Raw genomic sequence first — 12,156 nt, forward strand, 5'->3', positions numbered from 1 at the left:
GTGTGCATGTAAGAATATATATTTCCCATTATTTACAAAAATTGACTTTTTAACAAGTATAAGAGGGGTAGCTGAGTTAGTCTGTATCCACAAAAATGAGGAGTCTGGTGGCACCTTAAAGACTAACAGATTTATTTACCATCAGTTTGGGCTTGAATAGGGATGGGGAGTGGGTGGCTCACTACAAAGGCAATTTTCCTTCTCTTGGTATTTACACCTCATCAATTATTGGGAGTGGACTACATCCACCCTGACTAAATTGGTCTTCAACACTGGTTCTCCACTTGTAAGGTAACTCCCTTCTCTTCATGTGCCAATATATATTTGTGCCTGTATCTGTAATTTTCACTCCATGCATCTGAAGAAGTGTTTTTTTTACCCACAAAAGTTTATGTCTAAATAAATCTGTTATTCTTTAAGCTGCCACCAGACTCCTCATTGTTTTTGTGACTTTTTAACAGTTACTTAAAATGTTAAAATTTGTCATGGCACAACCCTCACAGGAGAACAACCACTGTCTTTGGGAGAGTCAGAAAACAGATTTAGATTTACTATACTGAGCATGTGCAGTAAACTTTTTTTTTTTGCTGAGCTTGTACAGATTTCCTAGAAACCTAGAAAATTCTATACCTTACTAAAGGTGACTGACCAAAAAAAACCAACAAAACCAAACCAAACCAAACCTGGGATTGTGTGCTTTTTTATTACTTATAAAGAAGGACTGGATTGAAAAAAAAAAGTTGCTTGCTTTTGACATTAAAATGTCTGTTCTCATGTAGCTTGGAATACTTTACTGGCTAGAGAATTTGTAAAATTATGACATTGCAACACCCAAAGGATTGAAAGCTGAGTAACTGAAAGATTAAGGGATTTGTAATCACTTGTTTATAAATTTTGTTGTTAATAACTATTTCAATTACTAAGAAAAAAAATTGGAGGCACAAGAGTTAGCACCTCAGCCCCTTCGATTAAACTGACTTCTCGATAAACATGCGCTGAGAACTAACTTCAAACATGGATAATAAATAAGCTACAGTTCTTCCAGCTATGGTGTTATAAAAGAATTCTGAAAAATACCATGTTTAAATCCTATAACCAATGAAAAAGTATTAGAACTCAGCAACTGCTAGTTAGAGATCTTATGAAAAAATAGATTTGATTTGCAGAGCACATTTTAAGAAGCTCAGTGGGTGATGTATGTTTACAGGCACTGGAAAGGAAAGTTGATGGCAAAAGAACACAAGGCAGAAAAAGAAGATTGTGGATGGATGATGTGGGTGGATTAAAAGGAGTATTCATCCACAAAGAGATTAACGGAGAACTGTACAGAATGGGTTACCATGGTTGCAAACCTCCAGTAATGGAGGTACTACATAAGAAGAAGAGTGTTTAGTCAATGTTAATATTTTTACTGCAGGTTTTTAATATGGAATATTGTACTGTAGATATTATCTGTATATTAGTATTGTTCATTTCACTGGTGTTAGTCCAATGGTGGGAGAGTTGCTTCAAAATTCTTTGCAGACAAGGCCTCTATGTTGTTGCTGTGTACATACACTTTTTATGTTTCTTTGTCAATATGTTTTGGGTTGCATTTATATTTTGAGATTACTGGTGGAAAAATAGTATTTATATTGTGATGTGATGTGATTTTTACTGATCAATATTGGGATTCAAGGAAACATTAGACAAAAGTCTAAATTTAAAATCTGGAATTTTTTTTTTTTTTACTGACCTGTAACTCAAATGCAGTTTGTTTGCATTTGCTTTGACTTCTGGGTGAAGCTAACAATTTTCCAGCCAAACCAATTTTCCATGTTAAAATGATAGATTGTCTAAAACAGGACTGGCTGCAGCCTCTCCATAATATACTAGTGAGCTATCCCACTTTAGTCTTGGAAGGTGTAGAGAATGGACTAGGTGTGTCCTAATGGGGTCTTTCCATTTCTGGTTAATATCACTCTGAAACTTGTCTGTCTGAGCAAGTTGTATCTGTCTAGCTTAAGGAGTGATTTTTGTTAAACCAATTTAATCAAACTGGTGCAAAAGGCTGTTATTTTGGTTTAAACCTAGCTTATTTCATTTTAATTTAAGGCAATTAGTAATTGGTTAAACTAAACTGAAATAAGCCACTCTTTAGACTGAGATAAGTATCTACACAAGGGGTTGTACCAGTTTAACTAAAATGGTTTAAAAACTCATTTAATCCTGTGCAACTTTCTTATATTGTATTGACAAGGCCTTGGAAATATCCTCTGCTTGCCTGGAGAGTAAAAGGAGGGTGATTTTGTTGAGGCCATCAGAAAGGAGCTGTTGTTTCTATGGGGTTCAGGTGGTGGCAGTGGCTAAAGATGCCGAGCACTTTTATTCAAACTAATCAGATCTTGCTAGAGACTATTTATAAACTTACAGTCCCATTTTCTCCTTCTTTCTCCTCTGCTGCCCTCAGAGTCCTTTTTAGACTAAGGACCAATTGATCCCAACTCTGAGATCCATTTTCAGCTGAACTTTTTTTTTTTTAAATATCCATTTGAATGTAAATATATAGGAGGCCCCTTCTGCTTCCTGCATTACCTGCTACAAGGTTGGCTCATCAACTTTTCTTCTCATTCATTTCAGGGATGGGGAGAACATGATGGACCCAGGTGAGGAAGGGGAAGAGAGCTGAGGAGAGCCCAGCAGCGGAATGGGACAGAACATAATGAAAGGGAGAGATACAGTAGTTTGACAGTAGGTCAGGGAAAGGATAATCTTGGAGACAAATAATGAAGGTGAAGCAAGAAGTGAGTAAATCACATTTATTTGTGTTCCGGTTTCTTGGTGTATTGAGGGTAGGGTGACCAGACAGCAAGTGTAAAAAATTGGGACGGAGGGGGTGTAATAAGAGCCTATATAAGAAAAAGACCCCAAAATCAGGACTGTCCCTATAAAATTGGGACATCTGGTCACCCTAATTGAGGGAGTGGCAGGCCAGGCCTGGAATAGCCAACAGGGAGAGCTGCAGGGTAGCGCTCAAGGGGATTGGTAGAGCTCCGTGCAGGGAGTTCTAGCCCTGGACTGGAATAGCAGGGGTGCTGCTGGCTAGGATTGAAGGTGTTCAGGAGAGATGTGTGGGGAGCACATCTGGAATAGCAGGAGGTGCTGATGATCAGGAATGGGGTCTATCAAGAGAGTTGGGTGGGAGTGGAAGCGTTCTCTGTGCCAGTCCACACTGTGTCTGATGCTATTGGTCTTTTACTTTAATGGAGATCAAATACTCCCCAAATGTAAAAATAAATACATCTGCAATATTTTCCAGGTGAAACACAGTGCATGCCCTCTGCTTCCTAACTGTCCCCATATCTCAGAGGAAGAGGCCAATGCGGAGAGCAGTGGGCTCAGTGCTGAGCTCCTGACCTCCAGAGATGGTCAACCAAATGTTTGCAGGGGAACTAAATATGGTGACCAGAGCTCAAGCTCAGTAGCTGCAGTGGTTTTGTTGCTGCTGTTCCCTGGCTGAGTTCAACTAGGTCCCAGCCTTTCTGGCGGCGGGCCAGGTGGGAGGAGCCGATTCTCTCTGTTTGTGTTGTCAAGCGGGCCATGCTGCCAGGATGTGGAGGTCAGGGGGATAGAGGGGGGAGGAACGCTATGGGGGTGGAGTTGGGAAAAGCTCAAGCATGTGACTCTGAGGCTGCTGCTCACATTACATCACTGCAACTTCAGCAGCAGTTCCAAGAAGTAAATATTAAGTGTTGGCTGTGCTCACCCGGTCGCCCTCTCTCCTGAGTCCTGGCATTCCTGTGCCCGTGGGACCAACTGGGTTGCGCCGAACAGGTCACTCCCTCTCCTCTGGCCTGTGTTATTCCCGTATTGAGCAGGTCACGTCCAATCCCGGGGTTGCTGGCGTTCCTGTGCCACGGAGGAGCTGCAGAACAGAGCTTACTGGTAACTTCTTTCTTTTCATGCTGTCCCCGGGAATCTTGGGATTTGCAGGCACCTTCTTCTTCTGGCTGTACAAGGCTGTGCCTACCCCACGCTGGCTGTGCAGTATGCTGTTCCCATGACTCTCATTAGGGTGGCCATTATGATGGGTTTGTTGTAGTGGCATAAGGAGACTTAAGGTGACTCAGAAAAACACCTGATATATTGTCTGAGCATACGTTTGGACTGTGGACCCTCTATGCAGCTGAGCAGTGTGACTGAGGAAGCCATTCTGGCCTGTTCCCTAGGCATATTGGCATATTCTGGCATAAAGAATGAGCTGAACTTTTCATGTGACTGTGATCCATCTTGGCCTATCTGTGTGAGTAAGGCTGGGAGGCAGCTTAGGTGGAAGGAGAAAGGTTTCAAAAGGGGGTGGAGATGCTTTTTGCACCCATTTGGTGCAGTTCTGTTGCCCAGCTGCAAGATACCCATTTTCTTATGTCTTCAGTGATAGGATGCAGGAATGGCGAATGCTTGGGAGAGTGGGGTGGGTCCATTGAGCCAGGCTGTGATCTATCTTTAGGAGATGCTCTGTAAAGTTTCTCTCTGACATGCTTAGATCAAGCTCTTCCTCATCTGTATGTGTTTTTGGGGGATATCACATCACCTGGGCCCCCACAGATCCAACCTTGCCCTGCTTCAGTGTAATGCTGCAGCTCCAGTGGTAGGGGAAGGTGACAGACTGATCTTCCATGATGGTTGCAGTACTCCTGTACATTATTCAAGCTCTATTTGAGGCAGGGGGCAGCTGGACTCTTGCCTGAATCCTCCTTTGTTTCTCTAAGTGGTTTTAATTTATTCCTATGCATTTGTGCTGGTTAAGAGTTTCTGGACTGACATACATTAGGAATGGAGGTCCTTCTGATCCCACAACAGGTATAGCATGGGCAGTGATAGGTCATCTTCCTCACATTACTGTCAGTGTTTCTCATGTTTGACCTGGAGGGATCACATCTAGCGGTGCTGCCATGAGTTATCTAATCCTTGGCTTCCCTACTGAGTGTGCCAAATAAGGCCAGTTGTGGTAGCGTTTTTGTGTCGCGGACACCAGTCCTACTAGGAACTGACTGAGACCACAACTCATTTCAAACAGGGGCCATCCAATAGAAAGAGCTTGTAGTCATTACTAACCTATGCCGGATTGTAACTGGTGACGGAGAGGTGAAAATCTTAAGATTCGATTTTACCCTCTCTATCAGTGGTTTCCCTCCAATCCCCTGCAATGTCTTTTATTCTAAATGTGAGCCTTTCTGTTTCTGTTCTAAGACAATGTCTATACTTAAACCGCTACAGCGGCACAGTTGCAGTAGCCCTTCAGTGTAGCCACTCAATACAGCGATGACTTCTGTCACTATAGTTAATCCACCTCCCTGAGAGGTGGTAGCTAGGTTGACAGAAGAATTCTTCTGTTGACCTAGTGTTGTCTACACCGGGGGTTAGGTCGGCTTCACTACATTGCTCAGAGGGGTGGATTTTTCACACCCCTAAGCGACATAGCTCGGTTGACTTATCTTTTTAGTGTAGACTTGGCCCTAGTGAAATAAAAGGGATGAAATCTCCTAGTTTTAATGAAAAGTTGGAGACATTATTAATTTGTATTGCAGGCAACCATCAAGAATCAGGGACACATAGTGCTAGGTGTTGCACAGTGATGGTATAAAAAAATGACCCGTGATCTAAAGAGCTCATAGTCTAGATTATGACCAGAAATAACATGTGGATGAGACACACGCGTCAGGTGCGGTGGTGTCTACGGGTGAGGTATCAGTAAGGCTGACTAGTTACACATTAATCAGAGCAGAGATCTCTGTTCACTGTTTGCCTAGTCAGGTGGTGAGTGGATACCTCTGCTTCACGTATAACTTGTTAACTTTCCTGTGCCCTTGTCCTCCTCTTCTCCGAATTCCCCATTTGTCTGTCTCATCCGCCAGTTACATCTTGTCATAACCTTGATTGTGAGCTCTGTGGGGCACAGACTGTCTGCACAACTGGGAGTTGCAGGCTGAGTCATGTGTTGTCAGAAAATAATTTTAACCTATTTTTGAAATAATGTCTCAGATTTGACCTTCTCTTCATTGTGTTTTGATCTCCAAGTTGGTGATGGTGGGTTCGTTAGCTTGAACCAGACCTGCCAGTCATTGGCAGTAGGGGAATGCCCTTGTCCCTGAAGTTCCCTCCATTTTTTTGCCTTCCCAGTGGCCAGCTGCTCAGTCAGGTGCCTCAGCTGCAGGGCTTTTACTGAGGGGAAATTCCAGACTTGATTTCAGATTTCTGACTAACAGTTTGGCTTAATATTCTCAGCTGTGTCCCAGAGCTGCATTTGCCTTTTGGGAAGATTTCCCCCTCAGCTCTGTTTCCCCTCCTGCAGTGTTTGCAGCAGCTGGTACCCCTGCAGGCTTCAAAGAGGGAGCAAGGCCAAGAAAAGCCAGCAGCAGAAGGAAGTGTCTTTGCCTCTTGCTTCATCCCCAAATTGAGTGTCTCACTGGGGAGCTCAGCTGTCTCTACAGGCAGATTGCACCTTCCCTCATCAGCCAACTCTGAGTGGAGTTGGCTTGGCACCCCTTTCCCAGGCGTGGAAAGAACCAGATAGAATTATGAAAACTGGCTCCAGGGGCAAGCAGTTTCCCTTTCCGCAATCCCCAAGAGGGGAGTGAAGCCAGAAGTGCAGCACACTACATAGAAAATAAAAAACTGTACCTGCAGCCCATACCAGCAGCCACACTCCTGACTGCTGAGGTCAGCCACCTCTTTCCCTCAGGCACTGGGCACAGCATGGACATTGTCAACACATGGTTGCTTAATGGTAGCTTAAGTACAAGCGATCATGACTTGATCACATTTATAATGTGCAAACAGAATGAAGTCCATACCAGTAATATATATACTTGGTGCATCAAAAAGGGCAGTTACTCAAAGCTGAAAAAAATTATCAGCCATATCAGCTGAGAGGAATAATTTAATCAGAAAAATTATTAATGATGATTTGGAATTATTCAAGAACACTCACTTTACTAGATGCCCCAAAACCCTCAATCAAGGAAAAATGCTGTACTGGTTAAAAAGACAACATGGTTTAGAGGAGAAGTGAAGGCAGCTATAAAAAAAAGCCCCCAAAACATAACAAATGGAAGAAAGGGGTTGATACTAATTAATATAAATAAGAAACTAGAAATGATAGAAAATTGATAAGGGAAGCAAAGGGACACATTGAGAACTCTGTGGCCTGCGGAATCAAGGACAATAAGGAGTTTTTTAAATATATTAGGAACAAAAGAACCCTGACTATGATATTGATACATTACTAGATGGAAATGGTAGAATGATTGATGATAATGCAGAAAAGGCAGACACGTTCTATAAATATTTATTTGTGTTTTATATTGGGAGGGGGAAAAACAGATAATGTCATACCATAAGATGACACTCTTCCCACTGCACTAGTATCTCAGGAGGATGTTAAACAGTAGCTGCTAAAATTAGATATTTTTAAATCAGCAGGCCTAGATAACTTTAATCCAAGAAGTTTAAAAGAGCTGGGTGAAGAGCTTGCTGGATCATTAATGTTGACGTTCAATAAGTCTATGAACACTGATGAAGTTTCAGAAGACTGAAAAAAAGCTAATGTTGTGCCAATGTTTAAAGTGGGTAAATGGTATCACCTGGGTGATTATAGGCCTGTCAGTCTGATGTCAATTCAAGGCAAGATAATGGTGTGGTTAATATGGGACTTGATTAAAAAAGAGTTAATGGAGGGTAGTATAATTAATGCCAATCAATATGGGTTTATAGAAGATAGATCTTTTCAAAATTGATATATTTTTTATGAGGTTACAAGTTTGGTTGATAAAGGTAATAGTCTTGTGGCACCTTATAGACTAACAGACGTATTGGAGCATGAGCTTTCGTGGGTGCATCCGACGAAGTGGGTATTCACCCACGAAAGCTCATGCTCCAATACGTCTGTTAGTCTATAAGGTGCCACAAGACTCTTTGCTGCTTTTACAGGTCCAGACTAACACGGCTACCCCTCTGATACAAAGGTTATAGTGTTAATATAATACACTTAGACTTCTTAAGGTGTTGCACGACATTTTAATTAAGAAAAACAGAACAATGTAAAATTAACATGACATACATTAAATGGATTAAAATCTGGCTGAAAGGTGTCAAAATACAGTTATAAATGGGGAATCCTCATAGAGCAGGTGTGTTTTTACTGGGGTCCTGGAAGGATCAGTTCTTGGCCCTACACTATTTAATATCTTTATCAGTGACCTGGAAGAAAACTTAAAATCATCACTGACAAAGTTTGCAGATGACACGAAAATTAGGGGAGTTACAAATAATGAAGAGGACAAGTCACTGATACAGAGAGGTCTGGGTTGCTCAGTAAACTGGGTGCAAGCAAGCAATATGCATTTTAATACAGCTAAATGTAAATACAGGCAAATCTTATCTTACGTGGTGGTTCGGTTCCGCAGTTATCGCGTAAAGCGAAAACCGGGTATACTAAAAATTATATCTCCAAGCCCTTTAAATCCGGCCCGCAGGTCTGGTGGCCGGGCCGGGGCGGCATTTAAAAGGCTCCTCCGGGCTCCCTGCAGCGGGGAGCCTGGGGGAGCCCTTCAAATGCTGCCCCGGCCCAGCTGCCGGAGCTCCAGGTGCGATTTAAATGGCTTTGCCACGGTGGGGAGCCCAGTGGAGCCCTTTAAATGCCCCCCCCACCCGGCTGCTGGAGCTGCGGGCGGGGTTTAAAGGGCTCTGCCAGGCTTCCCACTGCGGTGGAGAGCCCAGAGGAGCCCTTTAAATCCCGCCCGTAGCTTTGGCAGCCAGGCTGGGGCTGGCATTTAAAGGGCCAGGAGCTCCATGGTGGCCGGAGCCTCGGGCCCTTTAGTTTGCCGCAGGGGCTACCAGCCACCTCTGCAGCTGGGAGCCCTGTGGGTGATTTAAAGGCCCTGGGACTCCCAGCCACAGCTGGTGCCCCAGACCTTTAAATCTCGAGGCCACGCCTCTTCCACTTGAGGCCACGCCCCCTGACTCTGGCTGTACAGCGTAAAGTTGAAATCGCACATGTTAAATGCACGTAAGTTGTGACAGACCTGTATATGCTTCTAGGAATGAAGAGTGCAGGCCATATTTATAGGATGGGGGACTATCCTGGGAAGCAATAACTCTGAAAAAGATTTGTGGGTCATGATGGTTAATCAGCTGAATGTGAGCTCCCAGTGCAACGCTGTGGCCAGAAGGGCTAATGTGATCCTTGGATGCATAAAATGGGAATTTTGAGTAGGAGTAGAGAAGTTATTTTATCTCCGTATTTGGCATTGGTGTAACTACTGCTGGAGTACTGTGTCTGGTTCAGTGTCCACAATTCAAGAAGAGGTTGATAAATTGTAGAGGGCTCAAAGAAGAGTCATGAGAATGATTAAAGGATTAGAAAACATGCCTTTTAATGATAGATTCAATGAGCTTAAGAAAAGGTTAATGGGTTACTTATTTTCAGTCTATAAAGCATCTACCTGAGGAACAAATATTTAATAATAGGCTCTTCAGTCTCGCAGAGAAAAGTATAACATGATTCAATGGCTGGAAGCTGAAGCTAGATGAGTTCGGACTGAAAATAAAGTGTACATTGTTAGCTGTGAAGATAATTAACCCTTGAAACAATTTACACAGGGTTGTGGTCAATTCTGCATCATTGAAAGTTTTTAAATCAAGATTGGATGTTTTTATAGGAATTATTTTGGTAAGTTCTGGGATCTGTGCGATACAAGAGGTCAGATTAGATGATCACAATGTTCTCTTCTGGTTTTGGAACTGATTACTTTACGAGCACCAGAGAATGTGCTAAGAGGCATTTGGGTCCAGTTCCTTTTCTCTGCTGCCACTTCTGTAATAAGCCTCCAGGGATCCCTGCTGATTTCCTTGAGTGGACTTCCATGGGAGACACAGATCCATCTGGCTATGTAGATCCCATGCAATAGAGAGGGTTAAATTTTCTGGGGACTCTGTTCTTCAGCCCCTGGCCAGTATCTTCCCAGAGAGAGACAGAAGGGTCCTTGTTTTGATTCCCATGGGTGCGCTCACGCACACACAAAGGGAATTATTTCTCCTTAGTAGAGAAAAGCAAGTTCTCTGAATGAAAGCTAGGGATAAAAATAATAAAATGTATATGTTAAACCAAGCAAAACAGAGGATAGACTTTTTCAGGGAGAGTACAGAGTCCTGTGAGACTATGCTTAGGAGATCTGGGGCTTCCCTAAGCATGCTATAGCTATTTAACCCTCTTTGTGTTCCTAGGGAAGATATAATAGAGGATTTTCTGCCTCACCTAAAAGATTAGGAAAGGATCAGGCTGCTGCTGCGAGTCACAATGCCCTAACCATTTGGCTGTTGTCTTTGGCTGCCACTGTGGATTGCAACACTTCAACGTCCCGGTTATTGTTCTTAGCCGCAGCTGCGGCAGGTTGCCATGCCTTGTACTTGTCCCCGTCTCCTCCCCTTAGCAGCTGGCCATGGAGTGATGAAAGGTGGGGGAAGAGCCCAGATATGGAAGAACAAGCAGGCAGTAAGGAACATCTTGGCCCATCATCTGTTTCTTTCTAGTCCTCTCATCTCCATTTTATAAGGCCAGATGGTGCCTTAGTGTGCTCCAGTCCAAGTTCAATCTGGTATCACTGCCAAAGATAAGTGTGGCTATATTCTGTGGTGGCCAGGGACTCATCATTTCTAATTGAGGAGATTTTTACCTGAAAGAATGTCCTCACTATACAGGCCATTCACAGGCAGCTGACTCCAGGCAGGCATCACCTCAGCCCCCTCCCATGGACATGAAAGGTCTCTATCAACAGCAGCTCAAGCACAATAAAAATAAAGGTGTGAAATGTATTTGACATTCTCTACATGCTTTCACAGTCAGTGCTAACATGGATGGTTAGTATTGCAAATATGATCCCCATCAACCTAAAGATCCCATAGTCTATGGGCTTCTCTCTGAAAAAGATAGTGAGACACAAATTAGTTTCATGCACACATGTGGGGCCTTCATCCTGGGCATGGGCAGATCAGTTTCCAGCTGTCTTAGTGATACAGTGGGAAACTTTATGGAAAGCTGAAACTATTCAGAATAATAGGATCATAAATCAATTTTTTCCTTTCTCCTGCCAGCGGCTGTAGAAAGAATACAAATCCTATGGCAAAAAGAAGCAGTCCTTGGAGTACAACAAAAGGGAGAATACTATTTTACAAGTGGTAGCTGGAACTAAGCTTGGCAACCCAGCCAATTGCCTGGTCAAATAATGTCAAAATTGACCACTTATCATTTGTCTTTGGTCAAATATTCCAGCAAAAATGCCCAGATTTAGGTAGTGGCCTACCTTTTTGCTTGCATCTTGTTGCCATTCTTTATTTTTTTTAGAACTTCATTTAATTGAAGAATGTCTTGTCAAACCAATCTAATTTTCTTCTTTGACAGGGTTCCTGGCTTAGTGGATGAGAGGACGCTGTAGATTTGATTGATCTTGATTCTGGTAAGGCTTTTGATACTGTCCCTCAAGACGTTCTCATAAGAAATGTGAGGCAATATGTGGTCTAGATGAAATTACTATAAGGTGGTTGGAAAACTGGTTGAAAGACTGCACTCAAAGAGTAGTTATTAATGGTTCTCCATCAAACTGGGAGGACATATCTAGTGGGGTCTGCAAGGGTCTGTTCTTGGTCCGACACTTCAATTTTTTCATTAATGTCTCGGCTAATGGAGTGGAGAGTATGCTTGTAAACTTTGCATATGATGCCAGACTGGGAGGGTTGCTAGCACTTTGTAGGACAGGATTAGAATTCATAATTATCTTCTCAAATTGGAAAATTGTTCTGAAATCCACAAGATGAAATCCAGTAAAGATAAGTGCAAAGCACTACAGTTAGGAAAGTGAAATCAAATGGGGAATAACTAGCTAGGCAGTAGTACTGCTGAAAAGGATCAGAGGGGTTATAGTGGATCAGAAATTTTGAGAGTCAGCAATGTGATGTAGTTGCTAAAAAGACTGATATTTTGGGTAGATGAACTGGAGTGTTGTATGTAAGAAATGGTAGATAATTATCCCTGTCTACTTGGCATTGTGAGGCCTCATTTGTACTGTGCCCAGTTTTGGGCTCCACACTTTAAAAAAGATGTGGACAAATTAGAGAGATCAG

At 42.8% G+C, this 12,156-nt stretch overlaps 1 protein-coding gene across 3 annotated transcripts in view; it reads left to right on the top strand.

Annotated features, from left to right (window-relative positions):
- The first annotated feature begins 3,644 nt into the window (after nucleotides 1-3,644).
- NR1H3 (nuclear receptor subfamily 1 group H member 3) overlaps nucleotides 3,645-12,156 on the top strand; it is a 55,982-nt gene continuing 47,470 nt past the window's right edge. For 2 of the 3 annotated variants that reach the window (XM_050953576.1, XM_050953580.1), the window contains exons 1-2: nucleotides 3,829-3,924; nucleotides 11,438-11,492. The gene's annotated coding sequence lies outside the window, so the exon portion shown is untranslated. Of the gene's footprint in view, nucleotides 3,925-11,437; nucleotides 11,493-12,156 lie in introns of all 3 variants that reach the window. The other variant, XM_050953578.1, reaches the window with a different exon arrangement.

The sequence above is a fragment of the Gopherus flavomarginatus genome, chromosome 5 (assembly GCF_025201925.1).
Source record: "Gopherus flavomarginatus isolate rGopFla2 chromosome 5, rGopFla2.mat.asm, whole genome shotgun sequence".
In the NCBI taxonomy this organism is placed as follows: domain Eukaryota; kingdom Metazoa; phylum Chordata; order Testudines; family Testudinidae; genus Gopherus; species Gopherus flavomarginatus.